At 49.7% G+C, this 23,102-nt stretch overlaps 1 pseudogene; it reads right to left on the minus strand.

Moving 5' to 3' along the window:
• LOC121562626 overlaps positions 1-23,102 on the minus strand; it is an 86,122-nt pseudogene that overhangs the window by 23,233 nt on the left and 39,787 nt on the right.

The raw sequence follows: 23,102 nt of genomic DNA on the forward strand, positions 1-23,102 counted from the left end.
ACTAGACATGGAGCTGGGCTGAGGACAGGAACTAGAATGAGGGGACACAGGAACTAGACATGGAGCTGGGAGGACACAGGGAACTAGACATGGAGCTGGGGAGGGACACAGGAACTAGACATGGAGCTGGGGGGAGGGACACAGGAACTAGACATGGAGCTGGGAGGGACACAGGGAACTAGACATGGAGCTGGGCTGGGAGGGACACAGGAACTAGACATGGAGCTGGGAGGACACAGGAACTAGACATGGAGCTGGGCTGGGAGGGACACAGGGAACTAGACATGGAGCTGGGAGGGACACAGGAACTAGACATGGAGCTGGGAGGGACACAGGGAACTAGACATGGAGCTGGGAGGGACACAGGGAACTAGACATGGGGCTGGGAGGGACACAGGGAACTAGACATGGAGGGCTGGGAGGGACACAGGGAACTAGACATGGAGCTGGGCTGGGAGGGACACAGGAACTAGACATGGAGCTGGGAGGGACACAGGAACTAGACATGGAGCTGGCTGGGAGGGACACAGGGAACTGGACATGGGGCTGGGAGGGACACAGGGAACTAGACATGGAGCTGGGAGGGACACAGGAACTAGACATGGAGCTGGGAGGACACAGGGAACTAGACATGGAGCTGGGCGAGAGGACACAGGGAACTAGACATGGAGCTGGGCTGGGAGGGACACAGGGAACTAGACATGGGGCTGGGAGGGACACAGGGAACTAGACATGGAGCTGGGCTGGGAGGACACAGGGAACTAGACATGGAGCTGGGGAGGGACACAGGGAACTAGACATGGAGCTGGGAGGGACACAGGGAACTAGACATGGAGCTGGGAGGGACACAGGGAACTAGACATGGAGCTGGAGGGACACAGGGAACTAGACATGGGAGCTGGGCTGGGAGGGACACAGGAACTAGACATGGGGCTGGGAGGGACACAGGGAACTAGACATGGGGCTGGGAGGGACACAGGGAACTAGACATGGAGCTGGGCTGGGAGGGACACAGGGAACTAGACATGGAGCTGGGCTGAGGGACACAGGGAACTAGACATGGAGCTGGGGGAGACGGGAAACAGGGCTGGGGACACAGGAACTAGACATGGAGCTGGGAGGGACACAGGAACTAGACATGGAGCTGGGAGGGACACAGGAACTAGACATGGAGCTGGGCTGGGAGGGACACAGGGAACTAGACATGGAGCTGGGAGGGACACAGGGAACTAGACATGGGGCTGGGCTGGGAGGGACACAGGGAACTAGACATGGAGCTGGGCTGGGAGGGACACAGGGAACTAGACATGGAGCTGGGAGGGACACAGGGAACTAGACATGGAGCTGGGCTGGGGAGGACACAGGGAACTAGACATGGGAGCTGGAGGGACACAGGGAACTAGACATGGGGCTGGGAGGGACACAGGGAACTAGACATGGAGGGCTGGGAGGGACACAGGAACTAGACATGGAGCTGGGAGGGACACAGGGAACTAGACATGGAGCTGGGAGGGACACAGGAACTAGACATGGGGCTGGGCTGGGAGGGACACAGGGAACTAGACATGGAGCTGGGCTGGGAGGGACACAGGGAACTAGACATGGAGCTGGGAGGGACACAGGGAACTAGACATGGAGCTGGGCTGAGAGGACACAGGAACTAGACATGGAGCTGGGAGGGACACAGGAACTAGACATGGGAGCTGGGCTGGGAGGGACACAGGAACTAGACATGGAGCTGGGAGGGACACAGGGAACTAGACATGGGGGGCTGGGAGGGACACAGGAACTAGACATGGAGCTGGGAGGGACACAGGGAACTAGACATGGAGCTGGGAGGAGGACACAGGAACTAGACATGGAGCTGGAGGGAACAGGAACTAGACATGGAGCTGGGAGGGACACAGGGAACTAGACATGGAGCTGGGGGGAGGGACACAGGAACTAGACATGGGAGCTGGGAGGGACACAGGGAACTAGACATGGAGCTGGGAGGGACACAGGGAACTAGACATGGAGCTGGAGGGACACAGGGAACTAGACATGGGAGCTGGGCGAGGGACACAGGGAACTAGACATGGAGCTGGGCTGGGAGGGACACAGGAACTAGACATGGGCTGGGAGGACACAGGGAACTAGACATGGGGCTGGGCTGGGGAGGGACACAGGAACTAGACATGGGGCTGAGGGAGGGACACAGGGAACTAGACATGGGGGCTGGGCTGGGAGGGACACAGGGAACTAGACATGGAGCTGGAGGGACACAGGGAACTAGACATGGGAGCTGGGAGGGACACAGGGAACTAGACATGGGGCTGGGCTGGGAGGGACACAGGGGAACTAGACATGGAGCTGAGGGACACAGGGAACTAGACATGGGAGCTGGGAGGGACACAGGAACTAGACATGGAGCTGGGCTGGGAGGGACACAGGAACTAGACATGGAGCTGGGAGGGACACAGGAACTAGACATGGAGCTGGGAGGGACACAGGGAACTAGACATGGAGCTGGGAGGGACACAGGGAAGTGGACATGGAGCTGGGCTGGGAGGGACACAGGAACTAGACATGGAGCTGGGAGGACACAGGGAACTAGACATGGAGCTGGGAGGGACACAGGGAACTAGACATGGAGCTGGGAGGGACACAGGGAACTAGACATGGGAGCTGGGAGGGACACAGGAACTAGACATGGAGCTGGGAGGGACACAGGGAACTAGACATGGGAGCTGGGAGGGACACAGGGAACTAGACATGGAGCTGGGTGGGAGGACACAGGGAACTAGACATGGAGCTGGGAGGGACACAGGGAACTAGACATGGAGCTGGGCTGAGGGACACAGGGAACTAGACATGGAGCTGGGAGGACAAGGAACAGACAGGGCTGGGAGGGACACAGGGAACTAGACATGGAGCTGGGCTGGGAGGACACAGGGAACTAGACATGGAGCTGGGAGGGACACAGGGAACTAGACATGGGGCTGGGCTGGGAGGGACACAGGGAACTAGACATGGAGCTGGGAGGGACACAGGGAACTAGACATGGGGCTGGGAGGGACACAGGAACTAGACATGGAGCTGGGCGAGGGACACAGGGGAACTAGACATGGGAGCTGGGCTGGGAGGGACACAGGGGAACTAGACATGGTGGGCTGGGAGGGACACAGGGAACTAGACATGGGGCTGGGAGGACACAGGGAACTAGACATGGAGCTGGGCTGGGAGGGACACAGGGAACTAGACATGGAGCTGGGAGGGACACAGGGAACTAGACATGGGGCTGGGAGGGACACAGGAACTAGACATGGAGCTGGGAGGACACAGGGAACTAGACATGGAGGCTGGGAGGGACACAGGGAACTAGACATGGAGCTGGGCTGGGAGGGACACGAGGAACTAGACATGGGGCTGGGAGGGACACAGGGAACTAGACATGGGCGGGCTAGGAGGACACAGGGAACTAGACATGGGGCTGGGAGGGATACAGGGAACTAGACATGGAGCTGGCTGGAGGGACACAGGGAACTAGACATGGGGGGCTGGGAGGGACACAGGAACTAGACATGGGGCTGGGCGAGGGACACAGGAACTAGACATGGAGCTGGGAGGGACACAGGGAACTAGACATGGGGCTGGGAGGGACACAGGGAACTAGACATGGAGCTGGGAGGGACACAGGAACTAGACATGGAGCTGGGAGGGACACAGGAACTAGACATGGAGCTGGGCGGAGGGACACAGGGAACTAGACATGGAGCTGGGAGGACACAGGGAACTAGACATGGGGCTGGGAGGACACAGGAACTAGACATGGCTGAGCTGGGAGGGACACAGGGAACTAGACATGGAGCTGGGAGGGACACAGGAACTAGACATGGGAGCTGGGAGGACACAGGGAACTAGACATGGAGCTGGGCTGGGAGGGACACAGGAACTAGACATGGAGCTGGGAGGGGACACAGGAACTAGACATGGAGCTGGGAGGGACACAGGGAACTAGACATGGGGCTGGGAGGGACACAGGGAACTAGACATGGAGCTGGGAGGGACACAGGGAACTAGACATGGAGCTGGGAGGGACACAGGGAACTAGACATGGAGCTGGGAGGGACACAGGGAACTAGACATGGGGCTGGGAGGGACACAGGGAACTAGACATGGGAGCCTGGGAGGGACACAGGAACTAGACATGGAGCTGGGAGGGACACAGGGAACTAGACATGGAGCTGGGGGAGGACACAGGAACTAGACATGGAGCTGGGGGGAGGGACACAGGGAACTAGACATGGAGCTGGGAGGGACACAGGAACTAGACATGGAGCTGGGCTGGGAGGGACACAGGAACTAGACATGGGGCTGCGGAGGACACAGGGAACTAGACATGGCTGGGCTGGGAGGGACACAGGGAACTAGACATGGAGCTGGGAGGGACACAGGGAACTAGACATGGGGCTGGGCTGGGAGGGACAAAGGGAACTAGACATGGAGCTGGGCTGGGAGGACACAGGAACTAGACATGGAGCTGGGCTGGGAGGGACACAGGGAACTAGACATGGAGCTGGGAGGGACACAGGGAACTAGACATGGGGCTGGGAGGGACACAGGGAACTAGACATGGAGCTGGGAGGACACAGGGAACTAGACATGGAGCTGGGAGGACACAGGGAACTAGACATGGAGCTGGGAGGGACACAGGGAACTAGACATGGGGCTGGGCTGGGAGGGACACAGGGAACTAGACATGGGGCTGGGAGGGACACAGGGAACTAGACATGGAGCTGGGAGAGGACACAGGGAACTAGACATGGAGCTGGAGGGACACAGGGAACTAGACATGGAGCTGCTGGGAGGACACAGGAACTAGACATGGAGCTGGGAGGGACACAGGAACTAGACATGGAGCTGGGAGGGACACAGGGAACTAGACATGGAGCTGGGTGAGGGACACAGGAACTAGACATGGAGGCTGGGAGGGACACAGGGAACTAGACATGGGAGCTGGGAGGGACACAGGAACTAGACATGGAGCTGGGAGGGACACAGGGACTAGACATGGAGCTGGGAGGGACACAGGGAACTAGACATGGAGCTGGGAGGGACACAGGAACTAGACATGGGGCTGGGCTGGGAGGGACACAGGAACTAGACATGGAGCTGGGAGGGACACAGGGAACTAGACATGGGGAGCTGGGAGGACACAGGGAACTAGACATGGAGCTGGGAGGGACACAGGAACTAGACATGGGGGCTGGGAGGGACACAGGGAACTAGACATGGAGCTGGGAGGGACACAGGGAACTAGACATGGAGCTGGGAGGGACACAGGGAACTAGACATGGAGCTGGGCTGGGAGGGACACAGGGAACTAGACATGGAGCTGGGAGGGACACAGGGAACTAGACATGGAGCTGGAGGGACACAGGGAACTGAGACATGGGGCTGGGAGGGACACAGGGAACTAGACATGGGGGGCTGGGAGGGACACAGGGAACTAGACATGGGGCTGGGAGGACACAGGGAACTAGACATGGGAGCTGGGAGGGACACAGGGAACTAGACATGGAGCTGGGAGGGACACAGGGAACTAGACATGGGGGGCTGGGAGGGACACAGGGAACTAGACATGGGGCTGGGAGGGACACAGGGAACTAGACATGGGGCTGGGAGGGACACAGGAACTAGACATGGGGCTGGGAGGACACAGGGAACTAGACATGGAGCTGGGCTGGGAGGGACACAGGGAACTAGACATGGAGTGGGCTGGGAGGGACACAGGGAACTAGACATGGAGCTGGGAGGGACACAGGGAACTAGACATGGGGCTGGGAGGGACACAGGGAACTAGACATGGAGCTGGGAGGGACACAGGGAACTAGCACATGGGGCTGGGCTGGGAGGGACACAGGAACTAGACATGGGGCTGGGAGGGACACAGGGAACTAGACATGGAGCTGGAAGGGACACAGGGACCTAGACATGGAGCTGGGCTGGGAGAGACACAGGGAACTAGACATGGAGCTGGGAGGACACAGGGAACTAGACATGGAGCGGGCTAGGAGGGACACAGGAACTAGACATGGAGCTGGGAGGGACACAGGGAACTAGACATGGGGCTGGGAGGGACACAGGGAACTAGACATGGAGCTGGGCTGGGAGGACACAGGGAACTAGACATGGAGCTGGGAGGGACACAGGGAACTAGACATGGAGCTGGGCTGGGAGGGACACAGGGAACTAGACATGGAGCTGGGAGGGACACAGGGAACTAGACATGGGGCTGGGAGGGACACAGGGAACTAGACATGGAGCTGGGGCTGGGAGGGACACAGGAACTAGACATGGAGCTGGGAGGGACACAGGGAACTAGACATGGAGCTGGGAGGGACACAGGGAATTAGACATGGGGCTGGGAGGGACACAGGGAACTAGACATGGAGCTGGGAGGGACACAGGGAACTAGACATGGAGCTGGGCTGGGAGGGACACAGGGAACTAGACATGGAGCTGGGAGGGACACAGGGAACTAGATATGGGCTCTGGTCAAAAGTAGTGCACTATATAGGGAATAGGGTGCCATTCTCTGGTCAAAAGTAGTGCACTATATAGGGAATAGGGTGCCATTCTCTGTTCTAAAGTAGTGCACTATTGTCACGCCCTGGCTCTGGGGACTCTTATATGTTGAGCCAGGGTGTGGATTTTCTATGTGTTATTTTCTATGTTTTGTTCTAGTTCATGTATTTCTATGTTGGCCAGGGTGGTTCCCAATCAGAGGCAGCTGTAGCTCGTTGTCTCTGATTGGGGACCATACTTAGGCAGCCTGTTTGGCACTGTTTATTGTGGGATCTTGTTCCGGAAGGTTTGTGTTCAACCTAGGACTTCACGTATCGTTTGTTTTGTTGTTTTGGTTCGTGTTGTGTACTGCAATAAAATAATGTACGCATATCACGCTGCGCCTGGTCCGCTTCATCTAACGACCGATCGTGACACTATTTGTGGAAACATCACCCTGATTAACTCTTTAGTCATATCCCAGTTGACCTATCTGCTGATGGTCTTGCCTACACCTAGCGACTTGTTTTATAAATTATATGAGCAAAAATGATTCCATTTTATTTGGAATGGCAAGCCAGATAAACATTTTTAACTGGCCTATTTAAATAGATCAGTATAGTTCCACCTCATGTCTCAGTGCTGTATTTAAACTCACTCTAGATCAGTATAGTTCCACCTACGTTCTCAGTGCTGTATTTAAACTCACTCTAGATCAGTATAGTTCCACCTACGTTCTCAGTGCTGTATTTAAACTGACTCTAGATCAGTATAGTTCCACCTACGTTCTCAGTGCTGTATTTAAACTGACTCTAGATCAGTATAGTTCCACCTACGTTTTCGCTGTTGTGGTCTGTCTCGCTGGGGCAGCCGAAGAGTTCTCGTCTCAGGAGGTTTCCATCGTACTCCAGGAAGGTTAGGTAGAGGTTCCTGAAGAATTCTACATGCTTGTTCTTCACTCTCAGCTTCTTAGGAGAGTTCCAATGGATCACCTTTAGGGGAGGAGGGGAGAGAGGAAGGGGGAGAGAGAGGGGAGGGGGAGAGAGGGAGGAAGGGGGAGAGAGGGAGGAAGGGAGGGAGGAAGGGGGAGAGAGAGAGGGAGGGGAGAGAGGGAGGCAGGGGAGGGAGAAGGAGAGAGAGGGGGAGGGAGAAAGGAGGAAGGGGGGGAGAGAGGGAGGAAGGGGAGGGAGGAAGGGGGAGAGAGGGAGAGGAGGAAGGGGGAGAGAGGGAGGAAGGGAGGGAGGAAAGGGGGGAGAGAGAGAGGAAGGAGGGAGGAAGGGGAGAGAGGAGAGGGAGGAAGGGGGAGAGAGGGAGAGGGAGGAAGGGGAGAGAGGGAGGAAGGAGGAAGGGGGAGAGAGGGGGGGAGAGAGGGAGGAAGGGAGGAAGGGGGGAGAGAGGGAGGAAGGGGAGAGAGAAAGAAAGAAAGAGAGAGGGAGGTATTGAGTTAGATGGTTAGATAGAGGTTTTCAGGAACCTCTAAGTGCTTGTTCTTCACAAAAAGTTTAAATGGATCACTTGCAGTGGGGAGAGTGGGAGGAGAGAGAGAGAGAGAGAGAGAGAGAGAGAGAGAGAGAGAGAGAGAGAGAGAGAGAGAGAGAGAGAGAGAGAGAGAGAGAGAGAGAGAGAGAGAGAGAGAGAGAGAGAGAGAGAGAGAGAGAGAGAGAGAGAGAGAGAGAGAGAGAGAGAGAGAGAGAGAGAGAGAGAGAGAGAGAGACACAGAGACAGTGAGAGATGACAGGACAGTCTGAGAGACAGAGAGAGTAGAAGCATCTGGAAGGAGCAGTGGGCATGATGCCAACATTACACACACACACACACACACACACACACACACACACACACACACACACACACACACAGATCCACAGCCCATAGAACAGCCCATACACACCTAGAGGAAAAGAGGGGGTCTGGAAACAGCTGCTATCTGTGTGTGAGATGCTCAGCTCACCTTGAGGTCGGACACGTCTTTGTAGCACTTCTCCGAGCGGGTGTGGTCTGAGAGCTGAACGTTCCAGAAGCAGGGCAGCTGGTGAACCAGGAAGGGGTTCTGTTTGATCACGGCGTTGAAGATGTCCTGCAGACACACACACACACACACACAACCTTACAGATCAGACCTTACTGTAGATAACAGATAGAGACCAGACCTTACTGATCAGACCTTAGTGTAGATAACAGATAGAGACCAGACCTTACAGGTCAGACCTTACTGTAGATAACAGATAGAGACCAGACCTTACTGATCAGACCATAGTGTAGATAACAGATAGAGACCAGACCTTACAGGTCAGACCTTAGTGTAGATAACAGATAGAGACCAGACCTTACAGGTCAGACCTTAGTGTAGATAACATATAGAGACCAGACCTTACAGGTCAGACCTTACTGTAGATAACAGATAGAGACCAGACCTTACAGGTCAGACCTTAGTGTAGATAACAGATAGAGACCAGACCTTACAGATCAGACCTTGGTGTAGATAACACATAAAGACCAGACCTTACAGATCAGACCTTACTGCAGATCACATAGACAGAGTAGGAGTGTATTTTAGATCATAATGAATCAGATTATATGGACAGAGTAGGAGTGTATTTTAGATCATAATGAATCAGATTATATGGACAGAGTAGGAGTGTATTTTAGATCATAATGAATCAGATTATATGGACAGAGTAGGAGCGTATTTTAGATCATAATGAATCAGATTATATGGACAGAGTAGGAGTGTATTTTAGATCATAATGAGTCAGATTATATGGACAGAGTAGGAGTGTATTTTAGATCATAATGAGTCAGATTATATGGACAGAGTAGGAGTGTATTTTAGATCATAATGAGTCAGATTATATGGACAGAGTAGGAGTGTATTTTAGATCATAATGAATCAGATTATATGGACAGAGTAGGAGTGTATTTTAGATCATAATGAATCAGATTATATGGAGAGAGTAGGAGTGTATTTTAGATCATAATGAGTCAGATTATATGGACAGAGTAGGAGTGTATTTTAGATCATAATGAGTCAGATTATATGGACAGAGTAGGAGTGTATTTTAGATCATAATGAGTCAGATTATATGGACAGAGTAGGAGTGTATTTTAGATCATAATGAGTCAGATTATATGGACAGAGTAGGAGTGTATTTTAGATCATAATGAGTCAGATTATATGGACAGAGTAGGAGTGTATTTTAGATCATAATGAGTCAGATTATATGGACAGAGTAGGAGTGTATTTTAGATCATAATGAGTCAGATTATATGGACAGAGTAGGAGTGTATTTTAGATCATAATGAGTCAGATTATATGGACAGAGTAGGAGTGTATTTTAGATCATAATGAGTCAGATTATATGGACAGAGTAGAGTGTATTTTAGATCATAATGAATCAGATTATATGGACAGAGTAGGAGTGTATTTTAGATCATAATGAATCAGATTAGTATGGACAGAGTAGAGTGTATTTTAGATCATAATGAGTCAGATTATATGGACGGGACGGGGGACCTGATCCTAGATCCACACTCCTACTCTCAGAGGCTTTATACATACGGCCCCAGACATTGCCGCAGATCACAGAAAAAGAGAGACCAGTACTTGCTGCAGATCACAAACATAGACAGAGATACCAGAACTGCAGATTAAATCATGTGCAGAGCAGACCAGACCAGACGTTCTCACCTCATATACTATAAACCCTACTGTCTATGTTATATTGAATCATCTAGACACCTTAGAACAGTTCTATACTATAAACCCTACTGTCTATGTTATATTGAATCATCTAGACACCTTAGAACAGTTCATATACTATAAACCCTACTGTCTGTGTTATATTGAATCATCTAGACACCTTAGAACGGTTCATATACTATAAACCCTACTGTCTATGTTATATTGAATCATCTAGACACCTTAGAACAGTTCATATACTATAAACCCTACTGTCTATGTTATATTGAATCATCTAGACACCTTAGAACAGTTCATATACTATAAACCCTACTGTCTATGTCTGGGTAACTCTTCTCCATTGGTGTTCTCTCTGTATTTTAACTGATAAAGACCCTCTAGTAACAGACCTCTTCTCCATTGGGTGAAACAGACACTGTCTTGGTACCTGTTATGTTAATCAGCATGACCGTAGCAGTACAGATTATATCTCACATGTAAGAACAACCCCTCAGATACAATAGCTGCCGCGGATACTTCAAGGGCTTTCTTTAATAGAAGCTCCTAACAGTGACGGTATTTGACTATGTTTTCTCTGACTGAGATCTTGCTGGTTCAGAGACCGTATTTGACTATGATTTCTCTGACTGAGATCTTGCTGGTTCAGAGACGGTATTTGACTATGATTTCTCTGACTGAGATCTTGCTGGTTCAGAGACGGTATTTGACTATGTTTTCTCTGACTGAGATCTTGCTGGTTCAGAGACCGTATTTGACTATGTTTTCTCTGACTGAGATCTTGCTGGTTCAGAGACCGTATTTGACTATGTTTTCTCTGACTGAGATCTTGCTGGTTCAGAGACCGTATTTGACTATGATTTCTCTGACTGAGATCTTGCTGGTTCAGAGGCGGTATTTGACTATGATTTCTCTGACTGAGATCTTGCTGGTTCAGAGACAGTATTTGACTATGTTTTCTCTGACTGAGATCTTGCTGGTTCAGAGACCGTATTTGACTATGATTTCTTTGACTTTGAGATCTTGCTGGTTCAGAGACAGTATTTGACTATGATTTCTTTGACTTTGAGATCTTGCTGGTTCAGAGACAGTATTTGACTATGTTTTCTCTGACTGAGATCTTGCTGGTTCAGAGACCGTATTTGACTATGATTTCTCTGACTGAGATCTTGCTGGTTCAGAGACCGTATTTGACTATGATTTCTCTGACTGAGATCTTGCTGGTTCAGAGACCGTATTTGACTATGATTTCTCTGACTGAGATCTTGCTGGTTCAGAGGCGGTATTTGACTATGTTTTTTCTCTGACTGAGATCTTGCTGGTTCAGAGACCATATTTGACTATGATTTCTTTGACTTTGAGATCTTGCTGGTTCAGAGACAGTGCATATTCTCCTAATAGGAGACATTATAAAGCTTGTTGTTATCCTCATAATGAACGGATCTGTAAAGAGGAGGGAACAGCTGATTGGAGGTTGAAACGGAACACAGCAGGAGGCGAATGGAATCATGGAACACTAAAACACTTCTAGAATCTTCACAAATTCCAAACTACAATACTTTATTTAATTAACATTCAATGAAAACATCGTAAACGTGCATCTCATTTATATGAGCTCGAAGCAGCTCTTAAATAAAATCCTTGGTGTTCAATTAACATAAAATACTCAAGTCTGAAGTGTAATAATCCAGCCATTTTAATGGTGAACTTCAAGTAGTTGAATACAAGGTGTGTTTATGATTGTGTGTATGTGTGTGTGTGTGTGTGTATATGCGTGTGTGTTGGCGGGCGTGCATGTGTGTTTGCAAGTTTCTGACCATGTGCGTGTGTGTGCGTTCGTATATGTGTGTGCGCGCGTTCGTATGTGTGTGTGTTCGTACGTGTGTGTGTGCGCGTTTGTACGTGTGTGTGTGTGTGTTCAAACGTGTGTGTGTGTGTGTGTGTTACCTGGTCAGCCAGTGATGTAGACAACATGCTCATCAGTTCTCTCTCTGCCGTCAGTCTCCACATCTGTTCCCACCTCAGCTTCCTCAGTCGGTCCAGCAGCAGCAAGATCACACCTGGAACAGAGGACACATGACCTGACTTATCAGTCTCTATCAACAGGTTACACATGACCTGACTTAACGGTCTCAATCAACAGGTTACACATGACCTGACTTAACAGTCTCAATCAACAGGTTACACATGACCTGACTTAACAGTCTCTATCAACAGGTTACACATGACCTGACTTAACAGTCTCAATCAACAGGTTACACATGACCTGACTTAACAGTCTCAATCAACAGGTTACACATGACCTGACTTAACGGTCTCAATCAACAGGTTACACATGACCTGACTTAACAGTCTCAATCAACAGGTTACACATGACCTGACTTAACAGTCTCTATCAACAGGTTACACATGACCTGACTTAACGGTCTCAATCAACAGGTTACACATGACCTGACTTAACAGTCTCAATCAACAGGTTACACATGACCTGACTTAACAGTCTCTATCAACAGGTTACACATGACCTGACTTAACAGTCTCAATCAACAGGTTACACATGACCTGACTTAACAGTCTCTATCAACAGGTTACACATGACCTGACTTAACAGTCTCTATCAACAGGTTACACATGACCTGACTTAACAGTCTCAATCAACAGGTTACACATGACCTGACTTAACGGTCCTCAATCAACAGGTTACACATGACCTGACTTAACAGTCTCAATCAACAGGTTACACATGACCTGACTTAACAGTCTCTATCAACAGGTTACACATGACCTGACTTAACAGTCTCTATCAACAGGTTACACATGACCTGACTTAACGGTCTCAATCAACAGGTTACACATGACCTGACTTAACGGTCTCAATCAACAGGTTACACATGACCTGACTTAACAGTCTCAATCAACAGGTTACACATGACCTGACTTAACAGTCTCTATCAACAGGTTACACATGACCTGACTTAACAGTCTCAATCAACAGGTTACACATGACCTGACTTAACAGTCTCAATCAACAGGTTACACATGACCTGACTTAACAGTCTCTATCAACAGGTTACACATGACCTGACTTAACAGTCTCTATCAACAGGTTACACATGACCTGACTTAACGGTCTCAATCAACAGGTTACACATGACCTGACTTAACAGTCTCAATCAACAGGTTACACATGACCTGACTTAACAGTCTCTATCAACAGGTTACACATGACCTGACTTAACAGTCTCAATCAACAGGTTACACATGACCTGACTTAACAGTCTCAATCAACAGGTTACACGACCTGACTTAACAGTCTCTATCAACAGGTTACACATGACCTGACTTAACAGTCTCAATCAACAGGTTACACATGACCTGACTTAACAGTCTCAATCAACAGGTTACACATGACCTGACTTAACAGTCTCTATCAACAGGTTACACATGACCTGACTTAACAGTCTCAATCAACAGGTTACACATGACCTGACTTAACAGTCTCAATCAACAGGTTACACATGACCTGACTTAACAGTCTCTATCAACAGGTTACACATGACCTGACTTAACAGTCTCAATCAACAGGTTACACATGACCTGACTTAACAGTCTCAATCAACAGGTTACACATGACCTGACTTAACAGTCTCTATCAACAGGTTACACATGACCTGACTTAACAGTCTCAATCAACAGGTTACACATGACCTGACTTAACAGTCTCAATCAACAGGTTACACATGACCTGACTTAACAGTCTCAATCAACAGGTTACACATGACCTGACTTAACAGTCTCAATCAACAGGTTACACATGACCTGACTTAACAGTCTCTATCAACAGGTTACACAGACCTGACTTAACAGTCTCTATCAACAGGTTACACATGACCTGACTTAACAGTCTCTATCAACAGGTTACACATGACCTGACTTAACGGTCTCAATCAACAGGTTACACATGACCTGACTTAACGGTCTCAATCAACAGGTTACATGACCTGACTTAACAGTCTCAATCAACAGGTTACACATGACCTGACTTAACGGTCTCAATCAACAGGTTACACATGACCTGACTTAACAGTCTCAATCAACAGGTTACACATGACCTGACTTAACAGTCTCTATCAACAGGTTACACATGACCTGACTTAACAGTCTCAATCAACAGGTTACACATGACCTGACTTAACAGTCTCTATCAACAGGTTACACATGACCTGACTTAACAGTCTCTATCAACAGGTTACACATGACCTGACTTAACGGTCTCAATCAACAGGTTACACATGACCTGACTTAACAGTCTCAATCAACAGGTTACACATGACCTGACTTAACAGTCTCTATCAACAGGTTACACATGACCTGACTTAACAGTCTCTATCAACAGGTTACACATGACCTGACTTAACGGTCTCAATCAACAGGTTACACATGACCTGACTTAACGGTCTCAATCAACAGGTTACACATGACCTGACTTAACAGTCTCAATCAACAGGTTACACATGACCTGACTTAACGGTCTCAATCAACAGGTTACACATGACCTGACTTAACAGTCTCAATCAACAGGTTACACATGACCTGACTTAACGGTCTCAATCAACAGGTTACACATGACCGACTTAACAGTCTCAATCAACAGGTTACACATGACCTGACTTAACAGTCTCAATCAACAGGTTACACATGACCTGACTTAACGGTCTCAATCAACAGGTTACACATGACCTGACTTAACAGTCTCAATCAACAGGTTACACATGACCTGACTTAACGGTCTCAATCAACAGGTTACACATGACCTGACTTAACAGTCTCAATCAACAGGTTACACATGACCTGACTTAACAGTCTCAATCAACAGGTTACACATGACCTGACTTAACAGTCTCAATCAACAGGTTCACATGACCCGACTTAACAGTCTCTATCAACAGGTTACACATGACCTGACTTAACAGTCTCAATCAACAGGTTACACATGACCTGACTTAACAGTCTCAATCAACAGGTTACACATGACCTGACTTAACAGTCTCTATCAACAGGTTACACATGACCTGACTTAACAGTCTCAATCAACAGGTTACACATGACCTGACTTAACAGTCTCAATCAACAGGTTACACATGACCTGACTTAACAGTCTCAATCAACAGGTTACACATGACCTGACTTAACAGTCTCAATCAACAGGTTACACATGACCTGACTTAACAGTCTCAATCAACAGGTTACACATGACCTGACTTAACAGTAATGTCTAACTGTGCGGTTGCAGAGAGAACAGTCTATGACTAGGGTGGCTGGAGTCTTTGACAATTTTTAGGGCCTTCCTCTGACACCGCCTGGTATAGAGGTCCTGGATGGCAGGGAGCTCGGCCCCAGTGATGTACTGGGCGTCACGCACTACCCTCTGTAGCGCCTTGTGGTCGGATGCCAAGCAGTTGCCATACCAAGCGGTGATGCAACCAGTCAGGATGCTCTCGATGGTGCAGCTGTAGAACTTTTTGAGGATCTGAGGGCTCATGCCAAATCTTCTCAGCTTTCATTTCAAACAGAGAGGAAGTGATCACAGCCACTACCGTCGCTGCAACATATTTTCATCACATCACTTCCTGTGTTACACTGAACACAAAAGAGACTTCTTCAGAGATGAAAGACCCTCTGTAGCCTGGCCATCTGTTGAAGAGGCCATTATCGCCTAATGCATTAGATATAGCAGCAATATTACAGCCAGCCGGCGTTCATTTGGCGGTTTGCGGCTCTGTTTCTCTCTGGGGCTGAGTCTCAAATGGCGCACTATTCCCTATGGGCCCTGGTCAAAAGTAGTGCACTAACATAGGAGATATAGGGAATATAGTGGCATTTGAGACACAGCCTGCCTCTAGCTGTAGAAGATGGACCCAGCAGGGTGGAGAGAGAGACGGTTTGTTTGTTCCAATCCAAGACATTATTCATTCTGTCTCTCTCCCCAAGAAGAGAGGAACCAGAAGTAATACTTCTGTTATTGGTGAGAAAAACTCACAGGCAGCTCAGCTCAGGCAGGGAAAATATAGTGAAAAGTTACTCATTATCATTTTCATTGTGAATAAAGTTTGTACTCATAGAAAGTGTTGACCACATATTTCTCAGAGTGAAGAAATTACCGTGTGTGTGTGTGTTTGTGTGTGTGTGTGTGTGTGTGTGTGTGTGTGTGTGTGTGTGTGTGTGTGTGTGTGTGTGTGTGTATGTGTGTGTGTATGTGTGTGTGTGTGTGTGTGTGTGTTTGCATTCATGTGTGTCTCTCACCTGTATTGAAGCCCCTCTCCAGGGCGGGCCAGGGACGATGATTCTTCCACAGGTTCCCCAGGTACCAGTCACTCTGGTTCTCCACCAGACCTAGAACCTGCTGACCTAGAACACAGAACACTCAGGTTACTATGGTTCCCCAGGTACCAGTCACTCTGGTTCTCCACCAGACCTAGAACCTGCTGACCTAGAACACAGAACACACACAGAACACTCAGGTTACTACGGTTCCCCAGGCACCAGTCACTCTGGTTCTCACTAGAACCTGGAAAAGAGAGACATACAGAACACTTAGGTTACTACTCAGGGCTGCTCTGTAGAAGAGTCATGTCTCATTATCATAATTACCCACCAGGGGGTGCTGTGGAGTCAGCTGTCAAACAACACTCAGGTTACTACTCAGGGCTGCGCTGTAGAAGAGTAATGTCTCATTATCATAATTACCCACCAGGGGGTGCTGTGGCGTCAGCTGTCAAACAACACTCAGGTTACTACTCAGGGCTGCTCTGTAGAAGAGTAATGTCTCATTATCATAATTACCCACCAGGGGGTGCTGTGGAGTCAGCTGTCAAACAACCCTCAGGTTACTACTCAGGGCGGCTCTATAGATGTGCATAGAGAACACACAAACAATGCTGCGTGTGTCATAGAATAGTGTTGGCTTGTTATAACAACCGCCCACCAGAGGGCGCTATGGAGTCAGCTGCTCAACATGCTGTTAGTAGAGCAAAACCACTGAAGTTGAATGAATTGCAAGAAATAAAGGGAAATGAATGGTGCCTTTTGAGCAAGACAATCTTCTCTCATTGGGTTAAAGCTGATTGAGTAGATGAAGGTAAGAAGAGAGAGAGAGAGAAAGAAGAGGGGGGGAGGTGGATAATCTAGTCATGAAAGAGCAGAAACACATGATAGAGAGGAGGGGTCCTAGAGTACTGGAGCTCAGGGAGGAGTAGAGAGGGAGGTATCATCTTGGAGGAGTAGAGAGGGAGGTATCATCTTGGAGGAGTAGAGAGGGAGGTATCATCTTGGAGGAGTAGAGAGGGAGGTATCATCTTGGAGGAGTAGAGAGGGAGGTATCATCTTGGAGGAGTAGAGAGGGAGGTATCATCTTGGAGGAGTAGAGAGGGAGGTATCATCTTGGAGGAGTAGAGAGGGAGGTATCATCTTGGAGGAGAGGGAGGTATCATCTTGGAGGAGTGGAGAGGGAGGTATCATCTTGGAGGAGTAGAGAGGGAGGTATCATCTTGGAGGAGTAGAGAGGGAGGTATCATCTTGGAGGAGTAGAGAGGGAGGTATCATCTTGGAGGAGTAGAGAGGGGAGGTATCATCTTGGAGGAGTGGAGAGGGAGGTATCATCTTGGAGGAGTAGAGAGGGGAGGTATCATCTTGGAGGAGTAGAGAGGGAGGTATCATCTTGGAGGAGTAGAGAGGGAGGTATCATCTTGGAGGAGTAGAGAGGGGAGGTATCATCTTGGAGGAGTAGAGAGGGGAGGTATCATCTTGGAGGAGTAGAGAGGGAGGTATCATCTTGGAGGAGTAGAGAGGGAGGTATCATCTTGGAGGAGTGGAGGGGAGGTATCATCTTGGAGGAGTAGAGAGGGAGGTATCATCTTGGAGGAGTAGAGAGGGAGGTATCATCTTGGAGGAGTAGAGAGGGAGGTATCATCTTGGAGGAGTAGAGAGGAGGTATCATCTTGGAGGAGTAGAGAGGGAGGTATCATCTTGGAGGAGTAGAGAGGGAGGTATCATCTTGGAGGAGTAGAGAGGGGAGGTATCATCTTGGAGGAGTAGAGAGGAGGTATCATCTTGGAGGAGTAGAGAGGGGAGGTATCATCTTGGAGGAGTAGAGAGGGGAGGTATCATCTTGGAGGAGAGGGAGGTATCATCTTGGAGGAGTGGAGAGGGAGGTATGATCTTGGAGGAGTAGAGAGGGAGGTATCATCTTGGAGGAGTAGAGAGGGAGGTATCATCTTGGAGGAGTAGAGAGGGAGGTATCATCTTGGAGGAGTAGAGAGGGAGGTATCATCTTGGAGGAGTGGAGAGGGAGGTATCATCTTGGAGGAGAGGGAGGTATCATCTTGGAGGAGTAGAGAGGGAGGTATCATCTTGGAGGAGTAGAGAGGGAGGTATCATCTTGGAGGAGTAGAGAGGGAGGTATCATCTTGGAGGAGTAGAGAGGGAGGTATCATCTTGGAGGAGTAGAGAGGGAGGTATCATCTTGGAGGAGTAGAGAGGGAGGTATCATCTTGGAGGAGTAGAGAGGGAGGTATCATCTTGGAGGAGTGGAGGGGGAGGTATCATCTTGGAGGAGTAGAGAGGGAGGTATCATCTTGGAGGAGTAGAGAGGGAGGTATCATCTTGGAGGAGTAGAGAGGGAGGTATCATCTTGGAGGAGTAGAGAGGGAGGTATCATCTTGGAGGAGTAGAGAGGGAGGTATCATCTTGGAGGAGTGGATGGGGAGGTATCATCTTGGAGGAGTGGATGGGGAGGTATCATCTTGGAGGAGTAGAGAGGGAGGTATCATCTTGGAGGAGTAGAGAGGGAGGTATCATCTTGGAGGAGAGGGAGGTATCATCTTGGAGGAGTGGAGAGGGAGGTATCATCTTGGAGGAGTAGAGAGGGAGGTATCATCTTGGAGGAGTGGATGGGGAGGTATCATCTTGGAGGAGTGGATGGGGAGGTATCATCTTGGAGGAGTGGATGGGGAGGTATCATCTTGGAGGAGTAGAGGGGAGGTATCATCTTGGAGGAGTAGAGAGAGGGTATCATCTTGGAGGAGAGGGAGGTATCATATTGGAGGAGTAGAGAGGGAGGTATCATCTTGGAGGAGAGGGAGGTATCATATTGGAGGAGTAGAGAGGAGGTATCATCTTGGAGGAGTAGAGAGGGGAGGTATCATCTTGGAGGAGTAGAGAGGGAGGTATCATCTTGGAGGAGTGGAGAGGGAGGTATCATCTTGGAGGAGTAGAGAGGGAGGTATCATCTTGGAGGAGTAGAGAGGGAGGTATCATCTTGGAGGAGAGGGAGGTATCATCTTGGAGGAGTAGAGAGGGAGGTATCATCTTGGAGGAGAGGGAGGTATCATCTTGGAGGAGTAGAGAGGGAGGTATCATCTTGGAGGAGTAGAGAGGGAGGTATCATCTTGGAGGAGTAGAGAGGGAGGTATCATCTTGGAGGAGTAGAGAGGGAGGTATCATCTTGGAGGAGTAGAGGGAGGTATCATCTTGGAGGAGTAGAGAGGGAGGTATCATCTTGGAGGAGTAGAGAGGGAGGTATCATCTTGGAGGAGTAGAGAGGAGGTATCATCTTGGAGGAGTGGAGAGGGAGGTATCATCTTGGAGGAGTAGAGAGGGAGGTATCATCTTGGAGGAGTAGAGAGGGAGGTATCATCTTGGAGGAGTGGATGGGGAGGTATCATCTTGGAGGAGTGGAGAGGGAGGTATCATCTTGGAGGAGTAGAGAGGGAGGTATCATCTTGGAGGAGTAGAGAGGGAGGTATCATCTTGGAGGAGTGGAGAGGGAGGTATCATCTTGGAAGGAGTAGAGAGGGAGGTATCATATTGGAGGAGTGGAGAGGGAGGTATCATCTTGGAGGAGTGGAGAGGGAGGTATCATCTTGGAGGAGTAGAGAGGGAGGTATCATCTTGGAGGAGTAGAGAGGGAGGTATCATCTTGGAGGAGTAGAGAGGGAGGTATCATCTTGGAGGAGTAGAGGGAGGTATCATCTTGGAGGAGTAGAGAGGGAGGTATCATCTTGGAGGAGTAGAGAGGGAGGTATCATCTTGGAGGAGTGGAGAGGGAGGTATCATCTTGGAGGAGTAGAGAGGGAGGTATCATCTTGGAGGAGTAGAGAGGGGAGGTATCATCTTGGAGGAGTGGATGGGGAGGTATCATCTTGGAGGAGTGGAGAGGGAGGTATCATCTTGGAGGAGTAGAGAGGGAGGTATCATCTTGGAGGAGTAGAGAGGGAGGTATCATCTTGGAGGAGTGGAGAGGGAGGTATCATCTTGGAGGAGTGGAGAGGGAGGTATCATCTTGGAGGAGTAGAGAGGGAGGTATCATCTTGGAGGAGTAGAGGGGGAGGTATCATCTTGGAGGAGTGGATGGGGAGGTATCATCTTGGAGGAGTAGAGAGGGAGGTATCATCTTGGAGGAGTGGATGGGGAGGTATCATCTTGGAGGAGTGGATGGGGAGGTATCATCTTGGAGGAGTAGAGAGGGAGGTATCATCTTGGAGGAGTGGAGGGGGAGGTATCATCTTGGAGGAGTAGAGAGGGAGGTATCATCTTGGAGGAGTGGAGGGGGAGGTATCATCTTGGAGGAGTGGAGAGGGAGGTATCATCTTGGAGGAGAGGGAGGTATCATCTTGGAGGAGTAGAGAGGGAGGTATCATCTTGGAGGAGTGGAGAGGGAGGTATCATCTTGGAGGAGTGGATGGGGAGGTATCATCTTGGAGGAGTAGAGAGGGAGGTATCATCTTGGAGGAGAGGGAGGTATCATCTTGGAGGAGAGGGAGGTATCATCTTGGAGGAGTGGAGAGGGAGGTATCATCTTGGAGGAGTAGAGAGGGAGGTATCATCTTGGAGGAGTAGAGAGGGAGGTATCATCTTGGAGGAGTAGAGAGGGAGGTATCATCTTGGAGGAGAGGGAGGTATCATCTTGGAGGAGTGGGAGGTATCATCTTGGAGGAGTGGAGGGGGAGGTATCATCTTGGAGGAGTAGAGAGGGAGGTATCATCTTGGAGGAGTAGAGAGGGAGGTATCATCTTGGAGGAGTAGAGAGGGAGGTATCATCTTGGAGGAGTGGAGGGGGGAGGTATCATCTTGGAGGAGTAGAGAGGGAGGTATTATCTTGGAGGAGTGGAGAGGGAGGTATCATCTTGGAGGAGTAGAGAGGGAGGTACCATCTTGGAGGAGTAGAGAGGGAGGTATCATCTTGGAGGAGTAGAGAGGGAGGTATCATCTTGGAGGAGTGGAGGGGGGAGGTATCATCTTGGAGGAGTGGAGAGGGAGGTATCATCTTGGAGGAGTAGAGAGGGAGGTATCATCTTGGAGGAGTAGAGAGGGAGGTATCATCTTGGAGGAGTAGAGAGGGAGGTATCATCTTGGAGGAGTGGAGAGGGAGGTATCATCTTGGAGGAGTAGAGAGGGAGGTATCATCTTGGAGGAGTGGAGGGGGAGGTATCATCTTGGAGGAGTAGAGAGGGAGGTATCATCTTGGAGGAGTGGAGAGGGAGGTATCATCTTGGAGGAGTAGAGAGGGAGGTATCATCTTGGAGGAGTAGAGAGGGAGGTATCATCTTGGAGGAGTAGAGAGGGAGGTATCAACTTGGAGGAGTGGATGGGGAGGTATCATCTTGGAGGAGTGGATGGGGAGGTATCATCTTGGAGGAGTAGAGAGGGAGGTATCATCTTGGAGGAGTGGAGAGGGAGGTATCATCTTGGAGGAGTGGAGAGGGAGGTATCATCTTGGAGGAGTAGAGAGGGAGGTATCATCTTGGAGGAGTGGAGAGGGAGGTATCATCTTGGAGGAGTAGAGAGGGAGGTATCATCTTGGAGGAGTGGAGAGGGAGGCATCATCTTGGAGGAGTAGAGAGGGAGGTATCATCTTGGAGGAGTAGAGAGGGAGGTATCATCTTGGAGGAGTAGAGAGGGAGGTATCATCTTGGAGGGAGTAGAGAGGGATGTATCATCTTGGAGGAGTAGAGAGGGAGGTATCATCTTGGAGGAGTAGAGAGGGAGGTATCATCTTGGAGGTGTGGAGAGGGAGGTATCATCTTGGAGGAGTAGAGAGGGAGGTATCATCTTGGAGGAGTGGAGAGGGAGGTATCATCTTGGAGGAGTAGAGAGGGGAGGTATCATCTTGGAGGAGTAGAGAGGGAGGTATCATCTTGGAGGAGTGGAGAGGGAGGTATCATCTTGGAGGAGTAGAGAGGGAGGTATCATCTTGGAGGAGTAGAGAGGGAGGTATCATCTTGGAGGGAGTAGAGAGGGAGGTATCATCTTGGAGGAGTGGAGAGGAGGTATCATCTTGGAGGAGTAGAGAGGAGGTATCATCTTGGAGGAGTAGAGAGGGAGGTATCATCTTGGAGGAGTGGAGAGGGGAGGTATCATCTTGGAGGAGTAGAGAGGGAGGTATCATCTTGGAGGAGTAGAGAGGGAGGTATCATCTTGGAGGAGTAGAGAGGGAGTGTATCATCTTGGAGGAGTGGAGAGGGAGGTATCATCTTGGAGGAGTAGAGAGGGAGGTATCATCTTGGAGGAGTAGAGAGGGAGGTATCATCTTGGAGGAGTAGAGAGGGGAGGTATCATCTTGGAGGAGTGGATGGGGTGAAGGGAGAGATAGGGGTGAAGGGAGAGATAGGTGGAGTGAGAGATAGGGGTGAAGGGAGAGATAGGGGTTAAGGGGAGAGATAGGGGTGAAGGGAGAGATAGGGTGAAGGGAGAGATAGGGTGAAGGAGAGATAGGGGTGAAGGGAGAGATAGGGGTGGAGTGAGAGATAGGGGTGAAGGAGAGATAGGAGTGAAGGGAGAGATAGGGTGAAGGGAGAGA

The sequence above is a fragment of the Coregonus clupeaformis genome, unplaced genomic scaffold (genome assembly GCF_020615455.1).
Source record: "Coregonus clupeaformis isolate EN_2021a unplaced genomic scaffold, ASM2061545v1 scaf1886, whole genome shotgun sequence".
NCBI classification, from domain to species: domain Eukaryota; kingdom Metazoa; phylum Chordata; class Actinopteri; order Salmoniformes; family Salmonidae; genus Coregonus; species Coregonus clupeaformis.